At 36.0% G+C, this 18,872-nt stretch overlaps 1 long non-coding RNA gene and 1 other non-coding gene across 2 annotated transcripts; both read right to left on the minus strand.

The window, feature by feature from the left end:
- Positions 1–1,590: 1,590 nt before the first annotated feature.
- Positions 1,591–1,662, minus strand: Trnat-ggu (transfer RNA threonine (anticodon GGU)). Its single transcript has one exon. It is a non-coding gene; the product is annotated as a tRNA-Thr (tRNA).
- A 6,642-nt stretch (positions 1,663–8,304) lies between these two features.
- LOC128556827 (uncharacterized) lies at positions 8,305–14,784 on the minus strand. The gene is made up of 4 exons (XR_008370851.1): positions 14,686–14,784; positions 10,999–11,050; positions 9,178–9,237; positions 8,305–8,743 (listed from the first exon to the last, which is right to left on the minus strand). It is a non-coding gene; the product is annotated as an uncharacterized LOC128556827 (long non-coding RNA).
- Positions 14,785–18,872: the final 4,088 nt, after the last annotated feature.

An 18,872-nucleotide genomic window follows, 5' to 3' on the forward strand; every position in this document is an offset into this window, starting at 1 on the left:
TCATCCTTTGCAAACCACCTGTACTCGCGCGTATGTAGTGCATAATCACGCATGAGTGATGCATGAAGGGTTATGCATGAAGGACACTGGCTGTGAGGGATTAAACTCGCCATCGGACAGCTGGTCAATGTTGGCCGTCGCGAATCTAGGATTCACTATTGAAGCTACCCACACGCCCCCCGCCCCACACTCCCCGAAACCTCCCGCGCACTTGACTCGACGATCAAATGCATTTTCGAACTTGTTTTAAGCTAAGATCGACCTTTGGCCACTTGTGAGCGGAGTACTAAGCAAAACCGGAAATGCTGAAAGAGTGCATTGGATCGAGCTTAAAAGTTCGTGATGACGTAAGCTAACTGTAATACGTAGCCCATCAGATAAGCCGCTAGGTAAATTTCTAGCGTGTCGCGTTCCATGTTGTTCCAGAGTTTGAGCACCGACCTATAATCTTCGCCTTTTATGCCAGTGTCAGATATTACATCGTAGAAGCCATTCTGTCCATTTCTTTTCGGTGTGCCTCTCTGGGTCATCTAGATATTCATGGCAAAAGCGCAGCTCACGAAAAAACCAACCGGTCACAGTGTCGATGTGCATGAACTGGCGCACGTAGCGGAAGCCATCGGGGCCGCGAGTAAACGCCGTGTCTTGAATTAAGGAACACAAAGGAAAGTATAAAACCCGGCGGGAATACAAGTACCTGCACCTGTTCACCTTGACGGAAATGAATTTGTTCCCGTTCTGGGCAATGACGGAAACGTCCTTGTTGCCATAGCGAACTATTACTGACATGATCAAGCGCCCCACTTGCGACCCTAGATTCTCTATCGGAATATGTAGAAATCGTGCTTCTTGAAAATTTGAATTACAACTCTTATGCGCAAAACCACGAATATGGCCGTTATTGTTGCTGTGATCAACACATATTGTTTCTTTCTGTAGAAATAGATTCTCACAGAAATGACAGAATTATATGAAGCGTTTCAGCTAAGTGTTGCAGACCTCTTTCGTCTGCTATCATTGGCATTTTATCGTTATGCAGAATACGTTCTTCTTCCTCCACGGCCATGAGAAACCTTTTCATGGTCTATAACCATGTACATAACTGGCTTGGACGGGTGTGAGTCATTCCCACCGATGCGTATGTAACTCTAGGCAGAATGTTCCAATCTCATTTCCCTCACGACCGGGCCCACTATAGGTTCGGCTACAATGATAAAACTGAATGGCATCTGCCTGTTAAATTTGAACCGAACCAATCTGTTTTCAAAACGCTGGCGGTGATTGTCTTGGTCCACTAAGTCGGCTTGCGCTTGGAATGATACCAGACGCCGAAAGCAAAAGTACATTTCCTATTCCTACTTTTGCTTATTGGCCAACCGATTCATAATTATGTTAAATGGCGCTGTAATGCACAAGCAGACTCTCCGGACCTTCAGGCTCGAACATAAGCTAATTTGCACGATACTAGCTTTTGTTTCTGGCGTTTCCGGAGAAAAAAGGTCTCATAGCCCATCACGTTAGCAACAACTTTGTTCTGCTGTTCAAATAATGGAATGGCGCTAATAGATGTCACAGGGTGAGAAAAATGTGCAGCCAGACCGGGGTTCGAACCCGGGGCCTCGGAATACCGTTCCGATGCTCTACCGACTGAGCTACCCGGCCGCCTACACATTTTCTCCCCGTTTTAATATTCAAGTCCTGTACCGTGACATACTCCCCCGCTATATGAAATTCGTCCTCAAATTTCTGATGGGATAGAGAACAAGGTAAACATGATCTCGGAGTATATTCAGTCACGGTCCCATGTTGGGCGCCAAATGTCACAGGGTGAGAAAAATGTGCAGCCAGACCGGGACTCGAACCCGATGCCTCGGAATACCGTCCCGATGCTCTACCGACTGAGCTACCCGGCCGCCTACACATTTTCTCCCCGTCTTGTACCGTGACATAGAGAAAATCTGTGTTGGTCGCGTTAATACCTTACACTTCAATATAGTACTTACCGGACACTTACGTCAAACGTAAAACGGGATCAAATATATTTAACAACCGTAAGTCTTTTGAATGGCGTATTGATTCAATGTGTCAACGATAAACATTCTGAGGCAAACAACTAACTTCGACGCGGACTGCGTACTTCCTGTAGGAGTTTTCTCAAAATATTTAAAGGTCCACAAGAAAGAAAACATCTGTTAATACAATACATACGTTTGAAAATATATGGATAGTGAACAAAATATATTTAACACATCGCAATATTCTATTATTTTTTAGTTCATGACATATTTTAACGATTTGGCTCCATAAATGTCTACATATAGGATGCCTCTAGATTCAGAAAGTTCAACACTTTGTCTAAAGATACAGGAAGTAATCATACATGTATCTTTCTTCCCCGTCGAAACGAGATCCGATACATTATCATAATAACACACTCCCGTGTAAGGATCTGTAACGTCACCGATAAGGTCTGCTATCTAAAAATAGCACAGGACGCAATTTGCGGACAAACAATCAGTGCATTCATTGGTTTGGTTTGGTTTTTTCATGTAACGGCGGGCAGTTAACCTAACCAGTGTTCCTGGATTCTGTACCAGTACAAACCTGTTCTCCGCAAGTAACTGCCAACTTCCCCACATGAATCAGAGGTGGAGGACTAATGATATCAGACACAATGTCGTTCATCAAATAGTGGCATTCATTGTACAATAGCATAAGTAAACCGTACATTTTGCATTTATTTTGTTATTTTTGCTCAGGTTTCTAGCCTGAACATCGCAAACAAATGTAACTAGCCGAAGAACTCCTCATTTATATCCATGTTAGAAATAACATATCGCTTTTTCATCAATATATATATATATATGGATGAATGGATGATGTCATTATAATATTCTGTTCATTTTGTGCCACATCCAGTTTAAAAAAAGAATATTTAGAAAAAAAAAGAATAACACGGGAAAATGTATTAAAACCAAACAGAAAGCGTTAATTAAAAAAAATGTATTCACAGAACAGAAAACTGAATTCTAAATTCTTCTTTTTAGTTACCGTCATATATTAGCATTATAGTTTTGTAAAGAATTCTTCTGTAAATGTTTATAAATTTAAGATCCACTTGTGAATGTAAAAAGAAATCTTATGATCGCATAATTTAAATTTATCGAGATTTCGAAATATGATGAACAACATGTATATTTTAAAGTAAACTGTCATATACATTGTTATTTTCGGCCACATATTCATTGAAACAGTTAACACCTCTGTGATATACATAAGTTGTGTTTTATTACAAATGACCACTTAGTGTGACATGTAGATATCTGCCTTTTGGTAGTTATATTTAGATGTTATCTGATGAAACATGTTGCTAATCTAATGCAACACCATTATTTTCTACCAAACCATGCATATATAATTACGTATTTTAAAAATATTTGACGGACACCGACCACAGCTGACATCGGGGATCATCATCAAGTTTGCGTCTTGTATTGTGTGAATAAATTGTTCAAAATGAAATACATGTACTTATTGTAGTTATGATTTTTAATGTGCTGATACATTCTTTGAACGTCATGAATCAAAATGATTTAGCATTAAAAGTTTTGACCACAAGTGCTCTTTGGTGTGTCGCATTCGAAAATATTGTAATTTGTTATTAAGACTGTAAACCGTTCTTCTGATGCAAGATTTTAATAGTATTATTGCAGAATATGGGGTAATGTGCATGCAACATGCCTTTACACAGTGCTCTTTATTTGCTTAGTCGACCCGTTTTGAATCGTCCTGTTAAAATGATATGTATATTTTGTATATTCCTTTCAGTTCTAATATATTTCTTTAATATAAAGTTATTGTTTCATCTCTTTTCTTAAATTTTGTGCGACAATTTTATACAGGCGGCATATAACTTTTTCTAATTCCCTTCGAAGTTTACTGAGATAGTTGAAGATTCGTCATATATAGAAAACGCTCCCTTGTCCGCAATTCGCGCATTGCATTATGGTATAACTGCTGTATGTTCTATCTATAGAACACGGGAGTGTGCTATCCTGAATCATTTATGTATCAGCATGTTTGAAAATTTAAAAGGAAATAGCAAGTTTACTGAGATAGTTGAAGATTCGTCATATATAGAAAACGCTCCCTTGTCCGTAATTCGCGCATTGCATTATGGTATAACTGCTGTATGTTCTATTTATAGAACACGGGAGTGTGCTATTTAGCGAAAACATCCTGAATCATTTATGTTTCAGCATGTTTGAAAATTTAAAAGGAAATAGCCACTTCGTATTTTCATAATCTGATATCAGAATTGCATGTTAGAATTTAAATTTTAAATTCATGACTATTTTCAAGTGACTATTCAGTATGGATTGTTAGTCTGTGGTTAAATCTTTAAGTACCATTAAAACTGTCAAAATTTCAATCTAAAACCCAGCTAAGACCGAAAATTGTTTTGTGAACATGGGGCCTGGGAAGCGTCCAAGGTCAAAATTCCAATCATTTTCTAAAATGTTTTATGGCCAGTACATCCACAGAATTGTCAACGAAATTATACTTTTGACTTAGTCAACTCAAATGACACAATTTGAGCAATTCTGAGTGGTCATTTGATACAACCAGCTTAGTAGTCGAGACTAGCCTTTTATCAGTATTGAAAAGCCTTTTTAGTTGTGTACCTTTTCTAACACATGTGTAGATACTCGGCTACAAGGAACTTGGACAAAATTTTAAACTAAGGTATATATTGGTTTAAACATTCATAATGCAGCCATCATGTATATCATGATAAGGTGCCCGGGAAAACTGAATGAATTCAGTACCGTATAAAACTGACTTTGTATGGTTTGAAATGGTTAAGAATATACATGTATAATACCACATGCGACATTATTTTACCGCGGTGCATTAAAATGTCACGCATCGTATCGTGCATATTCAAAATTGTGCGTCGTACAATAGCATTTCAGCCTCGTGAGTGCAATAGTACGAAACTCCATGTTTCCATATACACTATATACATTCTTTGATACCAAATATTCATTTAAGTAATAACTTGTAGCATATGTTGTTGTGATTCCCTACGCGTAGGGGTCCTCACCAGGTGGTCATTAGTTCAATTCCTGGATTATAGGGTATGTTGAACGTTGAATCAATAGCCGTTTCCACTGCTAGCAAATACTGGCTAAAACCTCTCGAATATAAATAAGTTGCAACAATTCTAATAAAAAGAACAAGCTTGCGATACAATTCCACTAGCTTCTTCTTTATAAATACGGTAGTTAAGTAGAACGATTTGAATAGATACATTAATCAAAAAGCGATATAAAAGGTAAAAGGGTATTTTATAAAAAAAAAAAAAAAATGCTCCCACGCTGTTAGAAATGCTTTTAAGACAAAATATATCGGTAATTAATATACATTAAAATGGATATTAATAAATCTTATGACTGTCTTTTCTCAGATACTTTAAATGGAAACAGTGTTACGGCATTAGAACCTGATGCCAAATATGCCACTGTTCAGTTATACATAACTAACTTATGTACAGTTTGAGAAAATCCCTATAGTAAGTCCACAGTTCGTGGTCCGCAGTACGCATCGAAGTAAGCTGAAAATCTCTAGTTGAAGCTAGTCAAGTAGGAAATTGTTTAACTTTACTTGGTATACAACGGAAGTCTGTGACCATGATTATCCAACTTTGTTTGGTCATTACAGAGAACTGGTCTTAAACAACGAGTAGTTTCAGAGAGAACGGTCCTAATGACCATCCAAGCGCACGGCTTCCGACTTCAGTAAACCCGGCTAAACTATGGTTGTATATCGAATAGATACATGCCAAATCCACAGCTTATATCGCGTCTATTCATCCCTAGGGTATTAGAAAGTGACGGTATTTTACAATAGTCTATAATTCTTTCGTGGACTTCCATCATGCAGTTATTTTCGAAGTCGGCGTAAATAGGTGACGCCATTGATAGTTAATGCCAATCTTGAAAGTGAGTAATGCTAAAAAAAAATTCAAGTATGTTTGGATAGCAACGCTGTCACAGAATGTAAATAGATCTACAAAGATTTTTTTTTCAAAATTGTTTATTAATTAAGTAATCAGATATTTACCCTTTAGATCAAACCACCTGACTAAATAATGCATGAAATCATATATTGACTTGGGTAACATTGTCGTCTGCAATAACCGTCTGATTTCAGGATTATTGCCTTTAAAAATAGTGCAGATTTGGATAGATCGGTATGAGCATTGCCTTGTATAATGGCCTTGTATAATTGCCTCGTCGCCCCAAAGAGTATTGGAATCTGGTGCTTAAAACTGTGACCGTTTAACTGACTAAAGGTATGCACATTTTCCAGCAGCCTTGATTATTTGATTGGGGGAGGTGGTTTTCTTTAAATCCAAACCGACTGGGGCACTGTCGCTAGAACTTTGCGGAATGAAAACAGCCAGGTTTCATCTAAAGCCTCTTTCTATTAATAATGTGTTCTAGCTTTCTAACACTGAATGTCCGCTTAGAGCTTTTTTATCACTAAAATAAGTCTTGGAACCCTTGCCTTTTCCGGTTTTAGCCTGTCGTTTGTTCTTTTTCTGACTGACGTTTGGTAATGTATACACAGGTAAGTCAGATTACAGCCTGATCTACCGTTTTCTGGGACGGGGAAACGCAGTTGAATGGTTGTTGGTCTTCTGAGGTCGCTTTCAAAGTTGCTGACACGTGTGGAGGAGACTGAATAGCAAATGCTAGTGTTGAGTCATTTTGGCTTAAACCGCTGCAACTGCTCGAGCCACCTAGCTTTCGCTCGAAATGATTCTGCCAAGCTCTAAATTCCATATAATTGACAAGTTTAATTCCACGGGTCATGCCACGTGTTCTCTCTTTTTACTTCAGAGGTTATCAAATTTATTAGGTACAATGGGTTCATTAGATGGAAACAGCAATATTAAGAGATCACACTTAATAAAAATGTATTCCTTAAATCTAAAAGAATGTAAACTGGTGCTATTTAAAGGGCTGATTTGACATTTATGTTGGTACTTTTGGTCTTGTTACTTCCATCAGTATCAATTAATGCTATGTCTATGGCATTCTGAAATGAAGGATGCATGCAATTTTTTTTCATTATTCCTAACCCATTTTATACTGTTAAATTCATTCCTAGAAATCATTTACTTTGATGACAATGTATACATTGTTTTGAAACATCCTTTAAATAAAACTGGCAAGAAAAAACATCTAACATAAACTGTATTGGTAGAATGTTAGGGTTCATATTTGGGCTTGTTTTATCAGCATCTGTGTCGTTTTCGTAACTGAAGTTGCAAAGGGCCATGACTTGTCACCTCAGTGCAAAAAGTGGATATCTCCATTGACTTAAAGAAAGACTTATTCACTTTTTGCGCTAAGGTGACCATGCGGTCATTAAGAAGGTAAGACCATTCTTATAACCCTCTTACCTATATGTAAACACTCGTTGACTTTTACAAGGTAAGAGGATTCATATAACCCACAAAGATCCAGTTCTATTGGCGGGACATTATCAAAACTTCACACAATGGCAAAGACCCTTGGCAGAAAGTGCAATATACAAGAACTATAACTCTACCTTGCTATTTCTTAATGATCTCCCTTACTTAATCATTTGTGACATTTTTGTCTGGAACATAACTCCAAAAATATGTGACATATATATTATATTGTTAAAACTTCACAATGGCAGAGGATATCGTGAGAAAGTGCAGTGTACAATAACAATACCTTTATCGTGCATACTTGGATTATTTCCCTTTGTTTTACTTATAAAACTTTGTCTGGAGTATAACCTCTTAGCCACCTTAAATTAAACAATACATTGTTAAATAGCTGGGAGACGGCCATGTCTTACATGGCTCATATTCAACATATGTCTAATGGCTTGTTCCTTGTATGAAAGCAGCTCTTGTTTAAGATATAATCATAAATATGATAAAGATCTAGCTGCGTATTTTATTGGATTTACAATCATTACGATACAATACAGGCTAAATGGTGACATTTTCAGCTATTGACGGTGGAGGATCATGGGTGTTTTTATGTACAGGCTGGCACATTGGTATTACTTTCGTCAGATGGATGACTTCTTTCCGTGAAGCATTCTGCGCTTTGGGTGAGGCCTCGAACATCAGCTGTGAAGGGCAAGGTCATTCGAAATGATCAACCGTGATTCACTCCGACCACGAGTAACCGCCATCCCACAACCCCAGCACTCAATCTGGATACTGGATTTTATCAACAACAATACCAAATATATAAAATATATTTTATTTAGAAGTGTATTGAAGTAAGTGCTTTGAGAACTCGGAAATTCCCTAAAATGAACACCTGAAATCCGACCCAAGCGTCATCAATTTTGCATAGAATGCCAAAACCTCAGCTCAAATGGTGAATTCAGTGACCGTCATCAGAGATTCGTCATTAAATATAAGCAGAAAAAGAACACACATCTATATAAAATAAAGAAGAATTTACATATACATGCAATCTGATGTGTTTATGTGTATAGTACAAAATTCTTTCACTAACATAGTTTTGGATGTTTCCGCGGTACGATGTATCATCGTGATAGTCTGTACGGTGCGACACATTTTCCTGTTAGTTCCTGAGAAGTTCAAGCAACAGGGCTCCAGTGATAGCAAGAACAATTTGCAAAATCACAGAGGTCCCATGCATGCCCACAGCTCCACCACCTGAAAAGAAAAGAATTCAAATTATATATGGTATGATATGAAACCTATCTGAAGCTGCAGATTAAACCGGTTTACAATTTTCACAAACAATAAGCCTATACTGTGGTTCCCTTGCTTGACGTTAAAGTCGGGATTATCTCAATCCTCTGATAAATGAAAGTACAGAGTCTGACATGATTTAACCTACCAGTATGCATGTCTGAAAATCATGACAATCACTTATTTTCAGTCAAGAAGAAATGGGGTAGATATCTTTAAATGAACGCAGTTAGTAGAGCACGAAGTGTGTGTTATTGAACAGATCAATTTATTACTTTGAATTTCCATAACATGTCGGAAACCAGAAATAGTTGCCAACTGTAAGCATTATTAGCGAATACAGCGCCGTCACTACCAATATCTGAGCATCTGGTTGAAAAATGAAAAAAATATACCTGGTGTTGTGGTATTTGAAGCCATTGTTGTATTTTGAGCATTTACTGTTAGTTTGGTAACTGAAAATAGCAAAGATGCACTTATTCAACCAAATCCGCTACAACTGTTTTAAGTTACGATTTGGATGGGAAATGAAATATTTTACATCAACAATTTTATATAATCTGGTATAACATAGGTAAAATTGTTTACCATCTACAGCTAGATTAAAGCATATAAATAACCTGTATTTTAATGGAGTCTATAAGGTGAAGTTGGACTCGTCGTGCGAAAAAAAGTTTGTGTTGGTTACTAGATTTAACAACGGCTTGAAGACTTTTATCTTCAAGAGCTGGCAGTGCACAGGAGCCTTGCTCTCTTGCTCAATTACAACAGATTAAATTTTGTTAATAGATCTTAAGCTTCTGAATAGAACACATTTTCGTCTGATCGCTGGACGGTCTCCTTGCTGAATAATTATTTTCTTTATATATTGATAACATTTTGTAAGAAGATTTAAAACATCTAAAATGGCTAATTTTTAAACAACGATTAACAACCCATGACGCGCGGACCGGTAAGACAGCATTATGACGTCAAATTGTCACATGACATCCGGTTTTTTTCTACTATCAAAATATTTCAGTGAACATGTAAGAATGAGAACAATCAGGTGTTTCTAGTTGGTTGTCGTCTCATATTCTGGCCACAGTTCATCGTTCAGATGCTTAGATATTAAACCGCTCGGGCTAACACCCACATGGTTTAATTCCTGCGCATCTGAACGTTGAACCGTGATAGATTAGACAACAAACCGTATTTGTGAAATAAAGCAACAACCTTCAAAGTGCTACTTCCTCCTCTCCTTTAATGTTTTTTTTTTGTTGTTGTTTTTTTTTGGGGGGGGGGGTGGTTAACGCCATTTTTCAACAGTATTTCAGTCATGTAACGGCGGGCAGTTAACCTAACCAGTGTTCCTGGATTCTGTACCAGTACAAACCTGTTCTCCGCAAGTAACTGCCAACTTCCCCACATGAATCAGAGGTGGAGGACTAATGATTTCAGACACAATGTCGTTTATCAAATAGTCACGGAGAACATACGCCCCGCCCGAGGATCGAACTCGCGACCTCTCGATCCGTAGACCAACGCTCTACCTACTGCGCTAAGCGGGCGGGTCTCCTTCTTTAATGTAGAAAACTTATAATTATGAGAATTATAAAATACAAATGGAACGAGAGTTAAATCCCAACAGATAGAATCTACAAAGTAAATAACTTGCTTTGAAAGATAAAGCGATACCAAATGTTCGTCTTATTATTTTAACTACATGCATATAATATTATCCTATTCAACTGTCCACTTTGTAACTTCGTAACCGCCAGGTATATCAAATTGTGGACAGGAATAAAGATACAACAAAGACACGGAAGAAAAAAAGAAGTCGGTAGATAACTTCCGCAAACTGTAGGTCTATACATGCAGCTGATGGAGATAGCGGAGGTGCAACACAAGAAGATAAAGGCTTTGTTTACATAGTAACATCCTTGTTGAAACACTATCGCGTGTAGACAGACGACCTGGTTAATATCGTCTGCTGTTCTATCTTTATTTATTGAAAAAGAGATGCTTGTTTTGCATTATTTTGTCGTAGGTTCTAAATGTAAATTTTCGAACATCATCAGTGATACAGTAATTTGTTTTTATTACGCTTATGCATTACGCAAGTTTAGGACACAATTATCTGAAATGAATTACATAATGATGATAGTGAATCATTACTTTCCGAACATTCAGTATACTGTGACATCTACAAACTCTGTAAGTAAATTATTACCTACCTTCTGATACCACAATCAAGCTGAACAATAAACACACAAAAGCTGTCTTCATCTGCAATATCAAGAACAACACTTGAATAAAAGAGCCAAAAGTTTACAGAAAAAATATTACGTAATACTTTTCTTATATTATTTGTTATGCTACATGGTTCTCAGACCTTTGGCTGAATACAGATGAACTTAAAAACATCATATTTACAGCAACGTATGGTCGTTTTGTCCTTGTGTTTGCTCTTGCGTTATATATGACTCAAAGTGTTTGGCTTCGAAAAATTATGACTAACTGCTAAGAGGTTAATAAAATCTGTACAAAGATCCTTTGGAAGCAAAGAATGCAACCAAGAAGAATAATATGTAGTGTGATCATAACACTTGATCATTACACTTGATATTGGCTCCGCCTACGAGTCAATACTTTTTATCATTAATCATATAACAGTGCTTAGATCAAATGCAAGGAGTATAAATATAGATTTGATTTAATCTAAGAAATAATACATAGCGGAAACGTGTTAAAATATGAGTTGATATAAACATAATGAAGCCCAACTGTAAAACTTCACAAACATTTGCTTGAACGTTCCATCCATAACATTCATAAAATAAATACCGATAAGATCAAATTCTGATTTCTGTTGAGAACTTCGTAATATGTAACAAGTTATATCAGTAAACAAGGTCATTTAGACCAAAACTTTATGAATAAAACATTCCGCTGTTACGAAATATGCTAGAGTAATGATCTAAACATGCCGACAAAATGATGCAAATATGTCCAAGAGTTATTTGAATTTTGTACCTAAAACAATAACAGACAGAATAAAGACACTGATCAACAAACAAAAGATTTTGCAGCAATTGATAATTTGATAAAAGATAAATATGAAGTTTAATACAAGGACTGACAAATATATTTAGATATAATTTTAGAATAATTGGATCTAAATTGGTTATAAATTTGTTATCGCTTTACTAAGCCTTTATCAAGTTATAACTATTAACTGAGAGGTTAATTTGTGATTACGAGAGGTAGTTATCTTCCATTATAGTAATACATAATGATTGTCGAACTACATGTTGGTTTTTTTACTGCAAACAGCTCGAGAAATGCAACTTAATACAGGACACGTATAGTATTTTTGCTATGTTGTTTTCCCAAATGTCAAAAAAAAAAAAAGAAGAAAAAGAACAAAAAATGTCAAGGTTATTCGCAAGATTTCATCTTCCTGTATCATAGATCGTCAGATAACCGAAATAATCATTTACAGTCGCGGATACATGAACTTTTGTATGGTTTTATATATGGCAGGTTTTAATGTAAATTCATTGAGAATTAATTTTGTGTTATTGCTTTTCATATAGTAATTAGATTAAAACACATAGTCTTTCCCTTTATTGACCATGCAGGTGGATGAGCTCTTAACAAATGAACTATTTGGAGATTTTAAATCAGGTCCAGAGAAAAACAATGATGTAAACGGATTTAACTATTTCTATGTGCTGCCGCTATTAGTAAATGAAAATAAAACGAATTTGGGGTTTGAACTCACACCGTGATCCGAAAGACCTTAATTACTCGGTCGCGGATGCTCCTCTATGTTAAATGATCTCAACCGTCACTGGTTGACAGTATACAGCATTTTACGTACTGATATCGGTTCCATTATTAATGTCACTACAACAAATCTCAATCTGAATAGAATTTAATTCTATATTAAATATACAGTACACTTAGGCTTTTAATCGAAAATGCATCAATTCACTTATCTGTATTCTAAGGTTCTAAGGAGAAAAGATAGAAACTTTTAAAGACGGATCTGTTCTAAAAAGGTTGACAAAACATCTATTGTGCACGTTGAATTTATAAAGAAACGGTATACCAGCTTTATATCACTTAAAATCCTTTCTTGTATTTACGATGTTTTGCTCAAAATTATTATGGGCGTCTAAGCGTCGCTTATCGGCATTCTTCCGCAACCATGACCATGATTTCACACGAGAAAACGTTGCTGATTTTTTTCTTTGGTGGAATCCGTATTATTATATCACGACGGCACATCTCTACAACAGAATTTAGGCATCTTCAAACTGAGTAATAGTCATCGGATTTTTTTTTAAAGATGGGGCGAAGCGAGCGAAATAATTTTGTCATTTTTTTCTCAGTAAAGGCGGACATATTTCCCTGAAGCGAGAAGGAAATTCTTTATTTTCACAGTTTATTTTAACTTATTCAATGACACATTAAAATAGAAATACACTGTTCATCTTATAAGCAATGCCTATTCAACTACTCTATGTTGGTTTTACTTTAAAAAAATACTATGTGGCGTGCAAACCCCATAGGACTGTTGATACATGGCTGCTGATTGAATCCAATGTCAAATATGCTGTTGCAAAATTCCAATCATGTAAATTAACCATCTTTGGAATGAATTCTCATTTCCATATAGACAGCGGTGCATTTCAATAAAATTAAGGCCTACAACGTAAAATTTAGGTTTAATAAGTTTTAGTGTCATACTTGCGCAGCCTATGAAGAGAGAGAGGATTGGACACTGTTACTAAAAATAGAAAAAACAATTATATCCATAATGAAATTTTACTGAAATCTAGTGTAATTTTAGTGTAATTTTGTCTCTTTCTTGGATTGAGAGTTTGGTAAAATTTCAGTGTTGTTTTGCCTTTATTCACTGAGATTTTGGTAAGAACTTAAAACTTTCACCATTATTTCACTAAAATCTCACCAAAATTTCAGTATATATTTTACATGGATTAGGGACATAGTTTTAAGAAACGTCTAAACAGTCGACAGACTGACAAAATTTGAAAGGTTTGATAATTTTATTTGAATCCGTAAGTGATATTCTAATATTCTGTTTATTATTCAAAGAAAAGAAATATAGCTTCAACCGCAGTATGAGACCATATCTTTAGCAGCTGTCTTATATCTGTCCATTTACTTCAAGCCATTTGGCCGCACAACACACATTACACCGTGGGGGGAAACAAATCACTGATTCTCCTTTTAAAGATGAAAAATATTTTACTCGTTTATTTTTCTTTATATTCTTACGACTAAGAGCGTAACAGAAATTGAACAGGTCAGAATTTAACGAAGAAAAATCCCAAGTGCCTGTAATTCGAACCCGTGTTGCACGGGTTGAAGGCCAATGCTCTAATCACTCAGCCAAAGAGTTGACTCCCTATGTTGGGAAAATTGCGCATTCTTTTATTATTAATTTTTAATCTGCTATTTACTATTACTACTCTTACTACTACCATTATTATTAATATTACAATTGTTATAATTATTATTATTATTATCACCATCATTATAGTAAGAATTATATAAAGTCTATATAGATATAAGTTGACGTTCTATTGCATCAAACATCTTCAGATAACCGAAATAGATAATCATATAAAATGACTTATAAGTGCAGACGTCTGCTGAAGTACATATACTATCAAAAACCTGTCTTTTTATCAACGTTTTTGAACACCACTGGTTTAAAATAGATATTTAAAAAAAACGTAAATTATATTTCTAATGATGCAATATATATGCGCACTAATTTAAAATGACCAAGTTTTTCTCCTTTAAATTGGTGAATTTAATTTATCATTAAAAACACAAATTTAAGATAATTAACTTACTGAAGAATGATAAAAAGATAAATAACTCACCATTTTCGGTCCAGGATAATGTAACCTATTCCTCACGTTACTTTATCTAGTTATGGGCGTATTTGTCTTCCCCTTTGCCTTTTTAAGTAATTTTAGGCCAAGGCTTTGAAGTATTTGTTTTCGGATATTTGGTGTTCACCTTTAGAATGTTTACAGCAGTTTCCATGCATATGTATCGCATGTTTTAGAAAAATTATTAGTTATTCTAAACTGAAAAAAAAACGCCTTGAAAGTACTTTTGAAAGTTTAACAAACGGGTGGAAAAAGCTTGTCCAAAAATATACGTGCCAGTATTAAACATATCATTAAACTCTACATCCACTAGGAGCAGTCGGATTAATTTGCTGTTTATATTTAGTGAAGCTGAAAACTTATTTAATTGGAGAATGTCTGCCTTTAATGGCTTTATAGGGAGGCGTTAGTAATACGAGTTAAACTACAAAAATGTAAACTTTGCTTACATTCTCGATGATACATGTTACTGTACTTCTATGAATTCTGACGCTGTTTTAGAGTGGTCTTTTGTAAAGTTTCCTTACGTTTCAAGAATTTGGTTGATAAGATTTTCCAAATTTGAGATTTTCATCATCAATAGGCGAGCCATAATGCTAGGACGATGAATAATGCGTATTTAAATGCACATTTGTCAGGTGAAAATGTAACCGGACAATTGATAAATTTATAAACATCGTTGATTTCAGATTAAACTGATATCAACTCCTTTTGAGGAAATTTAAAAGCGTGTAGGAAATTCTTCCGTAATCAAGATGCAATGAATATTGTCTAATATCCACAAATGAAACCTTGTTCATGTACGTCTAAAGGCAATGTAGATCTTTAGGTATAGAACGGATATACCTTTCTTGTATTTTTACAGAGTACATCACCAACAATTATGGTAATTACGTAGTATGTTATAACTGACATAGAGCACAGACTGGCTGAACAATCACGTGAGATGCCAGATTACTATCTTAGTAAGGAATTATTTTTATCGATATGTGCTAAGGAAATTATTTTTTACCGTATACGTCATTAGAATACGAAAGTAAACAAAATCGAACATGACTAATGCGTTCTAAGCTTGAGATTTAGTGTTTGAAATTATTTTTGTCCAACGGCATTGCAGTATTTTTCAAATTATTGGGAAATTTATTTTGGTAAATCAACATTTACTTCCAGTCGTTTATTAACCCGGGAAGTCACATACTGCGCCGCGCCAGACCAATTTAATTTGATAAATGCTTACTAATAAACACTAACCTATACTTAACCCATGCATTTTCGAGGATCATCAAATAACATAAAAAACTAAATTAAACATTTAAATAAATGCATTTCTTTCAAGTCCGTAGTTGTATGATTTACCTGAAAGCTATGTACCAAGGTCGCCTCATATGTGTATATAAGATACGTGTAGATGCAAGAAAAACATATACCAAGTAAAAGTGACTTTAATTAAATGATAAAGCAAACTGCATAAATTTACATATCTTTTTAAGTACGCCGCGGCAGATACATGTACTAGGAAGTGATACGCCTACTTAAGGATAGCGTGATAGTGCGTCAGGGTTCAATCATCCCGTAAGGCAAATGATTTTTCATGGTAAATTTATGTAATATAACCTATCATAAGCATTCCTTACCATCATTTGCATAATATATTATCTTCTCATGCTAATTAGTTCTGCTCAGTTAAATGAATTTTCATTAATAAAATGTAATCAACCGCACCAGAAATCCTGACGAAACCTCTTAAAGCTAAATGGGCGAAATATTTTCATGTAATGATGTTTGTTTTTCATTTCTATCCATGAATAAAAAATAGACTATGACCTAAAATCTTTGACTAGAAATCTGGTCTTGCATACGATATGGTATCTGTTCTATTAAGCCAGGGTTACCGATCGCCAAAAGTATAAATTTGCCTTGTACGCGACGAGTCTTGCTGTGATGAATGTATGTCAATTAATGCTTGGCAAATTTATTTTCCGGATAAAAGCGGGAAATACTGCCAGACCGAGCGCAAATCCCATAACCGGCTTCCAAAGCATGATCGAGTAAATATACATGCTCTCTTGGGTAATAGAGTACTTTCCGGTGCAATAAACGGTCTACCGGGTGTGACCTAATAATCCCATAAGCAATACGGGTCATCTAATGACCCAAGGATATCATCCTATGAAGTTGTACCTGGTTACCATAGTTACTTGCTGGATAACGCTTTCAGTCGTGACCTTGATACTGTGTTCCCTTTAAATATTTATATCTACCTAGAAAGATGATTGAATGCCAATTCGCTGCGTATCCCAAGGGGTGTACAGTTGTTAATCGGAAACCTATTCAGCTGCAGGGTCACATTCGTTTTTTGTTGTGCCGACCGTCCTTTTTCATCCTCCACCCCACCTCAAACGATAGACGTCGTCGTCGATCACCCTAAGATGTGTGAAGACCGTAGGCACAAAGGCCGGTTGTATTACAAAAATTTTGTTTTATGGTCTTTAGATACCTGGGCAGTTTACATAGAATCATATTCAGAGTTTACAGTTTACAGTTTCTTTAGGAGCTATATTATAATGTGGATTAAGTACATATGGTGGTAAATTCATTTAAAATATGGTTATCTTTCTGTGGAATGCTACAAAAATCGAGTCTTTGTGATAAAGTTGCGTTTAGCCATATAGCTTTTGCACATCGTGGACTGCTACTCGTTGAATGACAAGTTACGGCAGTTTTTCGTTTTCTATAGGGACTCCACACTGATTTCCAATGAGGCCACTATACCTGGGTGGTATTGTCATAGAATAACAATTCCCAAAAACGTGAAAAGAGAGATGCAATTTGATGTTTATCCTTTGTTTGAGCTTGAATTATACAGTTAATCGCTTACACTTTGACATTAAAACAAAGGCACGTAACTCTTTAACAATTTAGGCAATTGGAGAAGTGATTAAGATTTATCTTTAAATAATGGAATAGCTTATTTCTTTCGGTCATTATTTTGATACATCCTTTTACATGACATAGTTATACGTAACTTAATACAAAAGAACTATTGGAATCAAGAGGGCCATGGTGACCCTATATCGCTCACCTGTTAAACTTGGCTTTGGAATCATCAAGATAAACATTCTGACCAAGTTTCAAGATAGCATCATAAATATGGCCTCTAGAGTGTTAGCAAGGTTTTCCTTAAATTTGAGCGGGTGACCTAGTTTTTGACCACACATGACCCAGTTTCGAAACTGGCCTAGGAATCACCAAGATAAACATTCTGACCATGTTTGATGAAGATAGGGTCATAAATGTGGCCTCAATGGTCCTAACAAGTTTTTCCTTTGATTTGAGTGGTGACCTAGTTTTTGGCCCCACATGACCCAGCTTCAAACGTGGCCTAGAAATACATTTCACACATTTGTTTTGGTGGGGTTTATGTCACACACACACACACTCACACGCACACACACACTCACGCACGCACGCACGCGCGCACGCTCGCGCACACACACACACACACACAATTACAGGTCATATGACGACTTTCCAGCATTTGGTGGTGAAGGAAAACTTAAAATGTGCACTTCCAGTTATTGTTTCATGCACGAGCGGGCACCTGGTTAGAACCACTAACCTACCGTAACTATGGTCTTCTAAAAGAGTTCTACGCTCCAAGTGAGGTTCCGATCCCACAGCAGATTCGCTACTAGCAAGCTTTTAGAAACACCCGGCAATGGCGACCCCTAGACATCCATTGAATTACAGGAATAGTAGACTCCCTGGCCGTTTTAAACATAGTTGCAAAAGACCTTGAGTAATATAATTATAAATATATGATATACAATTCAGCTAGACTCAGTTACTAAAATAATTTCAAATGATGAATAATATAAACATATAGAGAAGATAATATAGTTATGAAAATAAGGTCTGCGTAGAACGTCTGGCAGATTAGAAAATGGCGCATCTATGAAAAAAGGTAAAATTTTGAGAGGGTTTGGAATGGCCAAAACCTCTAATAGGGCCTACGGCTAAAAATTGTCGTCCGGCCCTTATGTGCTTTGCATATAATTTGAAAAAAAGCACGCATTCGTGAAATTCATTGTCTAGTAATGCACCTGTCAATATTTTGCCCGCCCGGGGGAGCGGCGGGCATACACGGGACTTTAGACAGAAGACCATTCCCGACA

The sequence above is a fragment of the Mercenaria mercenaria genome, chromosome 5 (genome assembly GCF_021730395.1).
Source record: "Mercenaria mercenaria strain notata chromosome 5, MADL_Memer_1, whole genome shotgun sequence".
NCBI lineage: Eukaryota > Metazoa > Mollusca > Bivalvia > Venerida > Veneridae > Mercenaria > Mercenaria mercenaria.